This window comes from Rhinolophus sinicus, linkage group LG02 (genome assembly GCF_036562045.2).
Source record: "Rhinolophus sinicus isolate RSC01 linkage group LG02, ASM3656204v1, whole genome shotgun sequence".
NCBI lineage: Eukaryota > Metazoa > Chordata > Mammalia > Chiroptera > Rhinolophidae > Rhinolophus > Rhinolophus sinicus.
In genome coordinates, this window is record NC_133752.1 from 185,174,056 (window position 1) to 185,184,818 (window position 10,763).

Genomic DNA, 10,763 nt, shown 5'->3' on the forward strand with positions numbered 1-10,763 from the left:
TCAATGACAACCTCCCAATCAGGGACAGCCCCTTGCTTTGGAAATTAGCCAATCAGCAATAGCTACACCCCAGTAATCTTGCTTCCTTAGCTACCTGTCAACTCGTCCCTAAACCATCCAGCTTCTACAACTGCTACTCCCTGAACCTCATCCTTCCCAAAACACTATGTAAGACCACAGATTTCTTTGTTCAGAGATATTCTACCTTACAATGCAGATGTCCTTTGCTTAGCAAGAAATATATTCAGTACTTTTTGTTTCCTTTTAGAGATGAATGGTGGCCTCATGAGATCTATGATCTGTCTGTCCCCTCTCTCCTTCCCCTCTAACTTTATCTCCTCCTACTTTCTCCTTTGCTCAGTCCACTCCTTTTTGTCCTTATTTCTGGCAGGAACACTCCTGCATCAGAGCCTTTGCTTTGGCTGTTCCATCTGCCAATGGAACAGATTATTCTTCCCACAGTGTCCACACAGTTCACTCTCTCACCTCCTTCCATTTCTTAATGAAGCTAACCCTGATCACTTATGTAAAAATTGCAATTTCAACTAACTACTCCCACTCTCCTTTAACTGCTTTATTTTATTTTTCAATAACACTTACCACCTTCTAACAAACTATAGACTTTCCTTTTATTTTGTTCATGGTTTATTGTTTGTCTTTTCCCACTAGAAGTTACTCTATAAGGACAAGAATTTTTGCTTGTTTTGCTCACTAGTGCATCCCAAGCACAGAGTAGGTACTCAATAAATATTTGTTGAATGAATGGATTTTTAATATTTCACCTTATTAGAATATAAACTCCTTGAGTACAAAGACCTTGTTTTCACCACTCTATTCTTAGTGCCTGGAACAGTAGTTGGCACATAGTAGGAGCTCCATAGATATGCATGCGTGGAATGAATATATGAGCAAGCATTGGAAAAAAACTATATTTTAATTGATAATATAAATGACCATGAAATTACCAAAGCCTTATGAGTTATCTTTCTCCAGAGAAACAGAGTTAATGAACATATTTAAAATTCCTCAAGTTATTATAACGTGTTAATCAAAATATTCAAATCATTCAGCAGTATTTCCCCATGGATTAGATGAATTAATATACTAAAAAGCATTGAATCATATGTGCTACATGGGTGAATAGTATGATATGTAAATGATATCCCAATAAAATTGTTACCAAAAAATCCTACCCATTGTTAATATCTTTATATGGAAGGACATACAAATTGATAAGAATACTAAATCTCGAATAGAAAAATGAGCAAGAACATAAAATAGAAAATTCATGAAAGAAAAAACTACAAATGGCTAATAAACAAAAAAAGATTTACCTTCAAATGCAAATCAAAAGGAGAAACCTATGAAATAAGCAAAAAATGTTACAATGATGAAGATGTGTTGAGATGGACATTCCCATACACTGATGATGGGAAGCTTTCTAGAAAGCAATTAGTCAGCGTGCGTTAGCAGCCTTTGCAATGTCTTATTCTTCTAGTCAAAAAATACATTAATAAGGAGATCATTTGTAATGTAGCTAATAAGATAATTAGGCAATAAGGTATTCAGAAGAGCACTGTTAGTATTAATAGTAGAAAAATTTGGGGAAGAACTATGTGGTAAGCAGACTCTAAACTGTCCCCCAAATGATCCCCACCTCATGGTATTCACACCTTCGTATAATCCTCCCCTTTGTAGGCTGGACTTACTGACTTGCTTCTAATGAATAGAGTACAGCAGGTAACATTAGATTACAAAGAGACTGTGAATGCTGTCTTGGTAACTTTTTGATGGATGCATAGATGATAGATTAGATAGATGGATGGATGGATGGATGGATGGATGGATAGATAGATAGATAGATAGATAGATAGATAGATAGATAGATAGATAAATAGATAGATAGATAGTTAGATGTGTACATAGATATAGATATAGGTGTGTCTTTAAGTATGTGTATAAATATGGAGAGAAAAGAGAGGGAGAGAGAGAGAATGAAAACATGTCTCCAGCCAAAAGCCAGGAAGGAACCAAATTCTGCCAACAGCCAAGTAAGTTTGGAAGTGGGTCTTTCCCCCTAGTTAAACCTGGAGATGACAGCAGTCCACCTGGTATCTTGGTTGCAGCCTCGAGAAGCAAGCCCTGAGCCAAAGTCACTCTCAGATTCTTACCCCACAGAAACTGCGAGGTAATAAATGTTTCTTGTTTTAAGCCACTGAGTTTTAGAGCAATTTGTTACACAGCAATAGATAACTAATACAACCTAATTGTCTAACAATTTGAAAATGGTTAAATAAAGTATGTCACAAAATAAAACATTATGCTGCAATTAAATTTTTAAAAGAATTTTTAATAATATGGGATGATGTTCAGAATACAATGTTGAGAATATAGCAAACTGCACAAAGATATATGATGCAACCCCGATTTTGTAAGTTTATATTTATATGAATACTAACAGAGAAAACCTGCAAGTAAATATGTTGAAAGTCAGCAGTTTTCTCTGAAAAACAGAATAGGGACTCAATGCATGCTTGTTGATTTCAGTTAGGAAATCATTTATTCAGTCCATTTTTATTGAATATCTACAACAGGTCAGCCAGCCCTGGGGGGAAAGTGGGGAACAAGATTGAGTCCCTGCTCTAGTAAAACTCATTTCTTGATGAGCTCTCATGGTGGTTTCTGCTATGGTGGCAGTGTTAAAGATAGGGAGATGGAGGATAGTGGATAGATTGGCAATACATTTTAGAGGTAGAACATTTTAGTGCCAAAAAGGAACAGTGAATAAATAGGGTTTATTCTTGGGTGGTTGGCTTGGGTAACTTGAGTGAAGGGTGGGACGGGCTCTAGAGCTGGATTGCTTAGTATAAAATCCTGGTACTATCAACTACCAGCTGAGTGACCTTGGGTTCACAGGCTACATAATGTCTGCATGTCCTAATCTCTTTACCTGCAAAGTGATGCTTTTCCTCATCCATTTTGGAGGTAACAACCTAACTCTTAGGGTTGTTGGGAGGCATGAGTTAGTATAAAGAGCTGAGAAGAGAGTGTGGCAAATTCAAAAATGGCCAATAGTGTTAGTCATTATTGTTGTTGTTATAATTATTGAGAAGGGGATGACTGAAAAAGAAATCAAAATTAAGAATGACTGTGAATACAAGAAGTGTAATAGTTATTAATATTTTTTATTACAGTGGAATCATGCCATCTTTAAAAGTTATTTGGTTTACCCAACCTTGGGAGTAATTTATATGCAATGTGATCTGTAACACCCATCATCATTGTGGATTAGAGGTGCCTGGGGAAGGAATAAAAGGGTTGTAAATTTTAATACCAATAGGGACTCTAGGGAAAGGTTCTGGAGGGAGATGTGATGAGGCAGGCTGAGCCCTGGAGGGGAAGAAACTGCTCAGCAAGGTACCTGAAGGGGAGGAAATGGGAGGCCACAGAACTCTGTCCCACCTCTGGGACCAGGACAGCCCCTGAGGGGTTTTAGTGGCTCTGAACAAAAAGATTATGATGCCATGTCTCCTGTATGTAATTTAAAATAAAATGGATGCTTCACTGCAAAATATATAGATGGATGGAAGTCCCACTAAGTTCTGCTTTCTCCAAAATGGGCACTTTGCTATGTTTTTCAATTTCAAATTCTTTCCAAAAATAAAATAAAATAATAATTCCCCTCATTTTCTGATATCCCTGCCTTGCTAGTCCCTGAACACATTCTTGGTTTGCATAAAAGGTAATTTCACCTGGGAAATTTTGGGCACTGACCGCTCACCCCTTTCCATTTGGCTGATACATCCTTTGGAATTTAGTTTAGATATCACCCTCTCCAGGAAGCATTTCCTGATTCTCCAAGTCCAAGCCTTAGAATTACATCCATAGTGTTCTCTAAAGCACAACCTCCTCTGAAATGTAAATTCTGTAAGAGCTGGGCCATGTCTGTCTTATTTGTCACTGCACCCTGAACAGTGCCTGGCTCAAAGCTGAATGAAAGTTTACTGAATGCATACATTATTGAAAGAGTGACCTGGATTCACCCGCTTCCAATAATTGGCTAGACAAAGTTTTCTGTCAGTTCTGTGGAGGTCACTATGACCTGTCTCCAGGACCCTGACACTGCCCCTCCCTCAAGAATCAGAGACCCTCTACAACCATGCCTTTGACTCTTTGAGTCCAATGGCAACCCAATCCAATCAAAGGATATAAAATGAGAAGCACAGACTGAATTTACATGAGTGTTACTTTCTGAGCCTCGCGTGATTTATGACCTTACTCTCGAAGTCACTGAGTTTTATGAAATGTAAAAATGCAGGATGCCTTCCTTGCCAGGTGCCCCTCCCAAATGGGCACATCCCCCACCTTAATTCTCCTTCTGAAATAGGGTTTTCCTGTCTGGAAATCTCCTCCCACTTTTGTTTGCATATTATCTAAAAAGTCAGAGTTTCATTTACTGAATTGCTAAGAAATTCTTGAAATCTTCTGGCTGAAATGTTACAAACTCCTACCCAGCCAGTGTGGTCTTTGAAGGCAGCACACGTGAGTTTATTTCACCTATGCAAGATTTGGAGTGGGGAGGGAGGAATTAAAGTCATTTGAAGTTGATGGCTTCTTTACTGGTGGCCCAGGCCTCCCAACACCTGGTTCCTACTGAGCTATTTCTCACATTGATGTGACCTGCCTGACCTCTGAAGGCAGATGTGAGATTTGGCCACTGGTGTTTGTTCAACCTCCAATCCATCCCAAGTATGAATCCTTACCCAGAATTGTAAACTGGACACTAAGGAGAGCAACTGTCAGTCTCTCTCTGATGTCAAAGCTGGGAGGAACCTGCCTGGTGGCTGTTACCTGCCTGGCCACCACCGCTGGGGAGAAAGCCAACACACAACAAGAGAAGTAGAGAGGAGAATCAGGAGAGTCTCTATAGTGTTCTAGTCTCTGGTTCTCCATTTTGTCCAAACTAGTATTAGCTGGGTTTTGTCTTTGAAGTCAAGTCCTGTGTCTAGTGTAGTCCCAGACATGATAACCACAAAGGGGAAGTTATTTTTGTTCATTGTGCTACAGCTTGTCATCACTTTTCATCTGAGTTAATATATATACCCAGCTCTCTACCATCCCAGGTGATATGCAGTGCAAAAGAAATCATCCCAAAGCTTATAGTTAGGGAGACAGGCTAGTACACAAGAGAGCACTGAGGAAGTACAGAGTGTGAGACAGAGGAGTGCACAGAGGGAGACGCAGCGAACTGGACTTGAATTTTTTAAATTTTCAGCTGAAAAAAATTTTTTATAGCATTAGAATTGAACTTTTACAAGTCTAGCCTGATCACTTGGAAAACTGTTAGGTAGAATCTCTATGTCTTACGCTGAATTGATTCCAGAAGTCCTATTCGTGGCCCTCTCCTCTATTCGTGCCCCCACTGCCCCCACCAACAGGGCAGGAGTCACCTGGCCATGTTTGTCCTGTAGCTCACTCTAAGGAACTTAGCACTGTAATCATGGCAGGCACTGAGAAAAAATTGTTATGTCGGTATGATTAATAGAACAGACATCGCTTGTGAATACAGTGTGCCACTGTCTGCCCAGCAGGCCTTTCCACTCTTCTTTAGGGAACATCACTCACCTTCTTTGGGGGCAATTGCTCTTTCCTCACTCCAACCACATGGTCCTAGTGGGTGCAGCCAATCATAGTATGTGGGTAGTTGACACAAGCTAAGCAGATCACAGCACCTCACCTCCACAGCGACAGTAATTAGCTTCAGGAGTGGGCATGTGACCCAAATCAGGACAGAGTTTTAAAAGTTCTAGGGGGGAAAATCTAGGGAAAGAAGAAGCAAAGAACTTTTCTTTCCTCTTAGGTGATAAAGCCATGATGTAACCGAGAGTTCTCAATTGGCATCTCCCTTGAAGTATAGAAAATGCTAGTCCACATAGGATAAGAAATGCAGAAAAGGAGAGAGAGAGAGAGAGAGAGAGAATTTAATTCAGTCTCTGAAATTCCTGAACTTTCCTAGTTCCCCTTTTCAGAGGCTGAATGGTTATATGTCAATTCAGAGAACCACTCCAGTATCCAATAAATCACCCCATCTTTCCTTTTTGTCCCTTACCTTAGTTTGAATTCAGTTTCTATTACTTGCAGTCCAACAGTCCCAATCAATATATAAATTGTCTGGGATTTGAGGATTGTGACTAGTTTTATACACATTGAGATGCTCTGGTACAGTGTTTCTTAAGTGTCTGTAGAAATGTTATGTTACAAAAAAAAGAAAGAGGTAAGGGGGCTCCCATGCCCAAACAAGTTTGGAAATTCTGAGTTCAAAATTAATTTAAAAAAATATTTTTTTTAATTGCGGGACTTCTTAGAGTCTGTATTATATATATAATGTGCATTGTGAGTCTCATGACGTGGATACATTGGTTGCAATGTTTCCCCTTTTTGGAAAAACATTTCTCTAGGACTACTGCTCTGTGGGCTACACTTCAGGATAAGCTTGTCTCGTCTCTAGATTTGAATATAAGAGATGATGACGCCATCCTTTGCATTTGGTGCAGTACAGCAAACATTTACTGAGTGTCTACTATGTGCCAGGCACTAGGATTACAAATATGAATAAAACAGGCACTGTTTCCTGCCTTCAACAAATGATCTAGTAAGGGAAATAGCATGTAATTCTTACAATTTCAGTGTGGTATATGCAGTGAACAAATTGTATTTTAGGGAGACATGGAATATAGAAGATGATACTGTTCATTCTTTCCAAGGTGGGAGTGTGGTGTTAGGGAAAGATCCAGGGAGGATGGGGACAATGAAACACATTCTAAAAATGAAAGAAGCTGTCACTCATTGGGGAGACAAAGTGGGAAAGGAGTGTTTGCCTGTCTGCCAGGACTTTATTCAGCTGGGTTAGTGAGGTGATGGCTCCCTCACTCTCTTAGACCCCGAGGGCACAGACTTCACAATGCCAAGGAGCGCCATTCATGCCGACTGTAAGAAATGGCATCCCCAGTGGTTGTGCAACATGGTGGCTCACCCTTCATACACCTGTCGTAACTTGTTCTCCATTTTAACTCACCCCCCACCACTCCACACCACTACGAGGCTCAGAAAACCTTTACCTAGCACACTCTGGACTATTTTACATCACAACAACCGTAGGAAATTTTATTTGTGTACCAACCCTCTTTTAATTGGAATGATGAAAATAACAACATCAGTCTTCACAAGCTTACATACAGTATGGCTCAGTCCTTCTCTTGTGTATCTTCTCATCGATAGCAGGCTGTTTCTGGCTCTGAATCTTATTTGCCTTGGGCCAATTTCCTAAACCACTTAAGATCAAACAGGCCAATTCTTGAATTCCAGAGACCCTAGCAGAGATAGGGGCACTGCAGAGACCAATAGAGGCATTTCAACAAGTAGTGCTTTATTTTCTAGGAAGAATGGAACCAACCCAAACAGGCCTTAGCCTTTGGAGTTGGCTATATGCTCTCATGTGAGATCACAAACCCAAAATCCTTCAGGCTTGCTGCCAATAACAATTTGTAAACACATGTTTTGGAGGAAACGTTGATTTGGAAGTTCAAAGTTCTTCTGCCCTTTTGATCTTTGAGTCAGTCTATGCTTATCTTTTTATTTCTTGGTGCATTACAGAACTCTCATTAAAACATGTTTATCCTATGTTCAGAGTTATTTTTAAGGAGGGTTAGTGCTAGTAGCTCTCCCTAGCTTGTGAGGGCTCAGAGCAAATTACACTCTGTCCCTTCCTCCCAGCTCAAAACGTTTAGGGCAGATTAAGTGATACTAAAATTAATGCCAAGAACAGCCTCAAGAAGAAAATTATACAACAAGATGACCAAGAAGCATGAGGTAGTCCAGGGTCCAGTAACCCACTCGCCTCCAGTATTGGAGGAATTCACAGGCTGACTGTGTGCAGATCTTTTATGTGTTGTTGTTGTTTTTTTTGTCCACTTGTGAAGCTATGGCCACACCCAGGTGGTCACTACACGGAAGCTAGATCCAAGAATAGCATTGGATAGAATCATTCAAAGTCCTCAGGCATAAACTGAACTGATAAAGTATCAACTGGGAAGAAAATTTGAGGCCAGAGGTAACCTACCCATCTCATAACATTTCTCTGCGGCCCAGAGATCCTGTGAATTCTGACCAAAGAGGGAGAACCTTTGAGCTGAGGGGAACTGAGAAAACCAAAACACATTCTCTAGGGGCAAACCAATACAAGTGGTCAAAATAGAATGAAGAATCAAAATTAACTGGGGTCCACTCAAGAAGATGAGTTGTGGCTGCACTAAATGAGACGGATAGAAAACATTTGGGGGGATATTAAAAGTTGACAAACCTGGAGATCTAAAGGATGAGAGAATCAGGCTTAAGTAACACCTGAGAATTCATCAGTTTTCTGCCCTAGGTCTCAGACTGTTGTATACACTGTGTAGGAGAAGCCCTGGACAGAGGGCCTGTGAGATATTTGAGGCCTATGAAAATATTTGGGACCTTGCAAAAAAGTATTGCTTTAAAATACAAAGAGAAAAATCTCAAAAGATAAGTTAATAAAATACTAAGTAAATGTATATGAAGTATCTTTATGTCAACTTCATTAATTGTTCAATTTAGTATTCAAAAAATTTCCTCATATTAGAAAATAATTTGTAGACTTACATACTGGTCAAGAGCATGGACTGTGATGCCAAATTGCCTGTGTTCAAATTCTGTCTCCTCTGTTTACTGTGTGACTTCTAACAAGTGATTCAACCTCTCTGAGCTTCAGTTTCCTTCTCCTCTGTAATCACATATATAAAATGGGGATAATTATACTTCTAACCTCATAGATTATATGAAAAGGTAAATGAGTAGAACACTTAGGCTTGGCACATTCTGAGAACTAGATGTGTACTAATTGTTGTTATTATCACTATTTTTCATTCGGAAAAAATTCCGAATTTTGAACTGATTTCTAAAACATCATAGCCGTATTAAATGAGTTACTCATACTTTAATTTCAAAAGCAAAAGTATAAAAACTCTTTCCAAAGACTTTCTTAAAATATTTTATTAATAAAATGTTTAAGCCAATACAAATGTAAAGAAAATAATATAATGAACGCCATGTATCCTTCACTCAGCTTTAACAGTTATCAACTCACAGCTACTCCTTTTTTATCTATACCTTTACCTATCCCCCTACCCCCCAATCCAGTATTATTTTGGGAAAAAAAGAAAAAAACCCAGACATCCTTTTATTTCATTTTTAAATGTTTCATTTATGTCTAGAAAGTGACTCTTTTAAAAAACATAAAAACACAACAAAAAAATTTAATATTTAATTCAAATATCTAACTAATGTTCACATTTTTGTGCTTATTATAGAATTGATTTTTTTTTTTACAGTTTGTTTCAATCAGGATCCAAATCCACTCATTGTAAATGAATATCTCTTAAATGCCGTTTAACCTATAGGTTTTCCCCTTCATTTCTCTTTTTCTTTTGACTTACAATTTTTCTTTTTGAATAAACCAGGTTGTTTGTCCTGTAAAGTTTAGAGTAGTCTGTATTTTGCTACTTTGTCACTGTGCCCTTCTAACACATCCTTTAACACATCCTTCTCTCTTTGGTATTTCCTATGAGTTAACAGATCTAGTTATTTTGATTAGATTTAGATGCAGTTTTTTTTATTTTAGTTTTAATTATAGTTAACATACAATATTATATTAGTTTCAGGTGTACAACACAGTGATTCAACATTTATATACCTTACAAAATGATCACCACAATAAGTCTAGTAACCCCATCACCCTACATAGTTATACGATATTATTCCCCATGCTGTCCATTACATCCTTGGGACTTACTTTATAACTGGAAGTTTGTACTTCTTAATCCCCTTCCCCTTTTCAATCCATCCCCCAGTTCCTCCCCTCTAATTGACTTGATTAGATTCAGATGGATTTTTATTTTTTTATGCCTCTTTCAGAGGTACCTCCATCGGGATAGGCAACGTCTGGTTGGTTTTCTTTTTGAGATATCTGCAACCATTGATGATTGTTGCCTATACCATCAGTAATTCATTAAAAGTTGAAAAATTGTCATATTCTAATTTTATCATTCTTTTAATAGTTGGAACACTACAAGAAAAACGATGTCCTCATTAATTGTTTGGTTACCCTGAAGTATAGTTTGTATAGAAAAGGCAAGATAAATGCTTATTTCCTTTTATTTACTAGTTTTCAAAATAATGAGTTGGTTCTCTAGTAGCCTTCAACGGTGCATAAAGAATTGTTATTTTGGTCTTAGTTCTTCACAATCTGATTATGCTGACAATTGGATACACAGTTAACTTCTTTTTCTTTCTTTTTAAAAACTTTGCTTTCAGTATTAGATATTGCTTTTTTGTCTTTTAATTTTAGTTTTTATAGTTATATGAAGCAATACATGGTTCCTTAAATCTACAAAACAAGGTGTAATAAAAAAGTCTAGGGGGGTGGGCGGTGGGAGATGAGGGTAAGGGAGATCAAATATATGGTGATGGAAGGAGAACTGACTCTGGGTGGTGAACACACAATGGGATTTATAGATGATGTAATACAGAATTGTACACCTGATATCTATTTAATTTTACTAACAATTGTCACCCCAATAAATTTTTTTAAAAAAGTCTAATTTTTGTTTCCCTTGTTTCCAATCAGTTTCTTCCCTTCCCCTACAGATAGCTGTTCTTAATGGTATATTCTTCCACTGTATTTTACT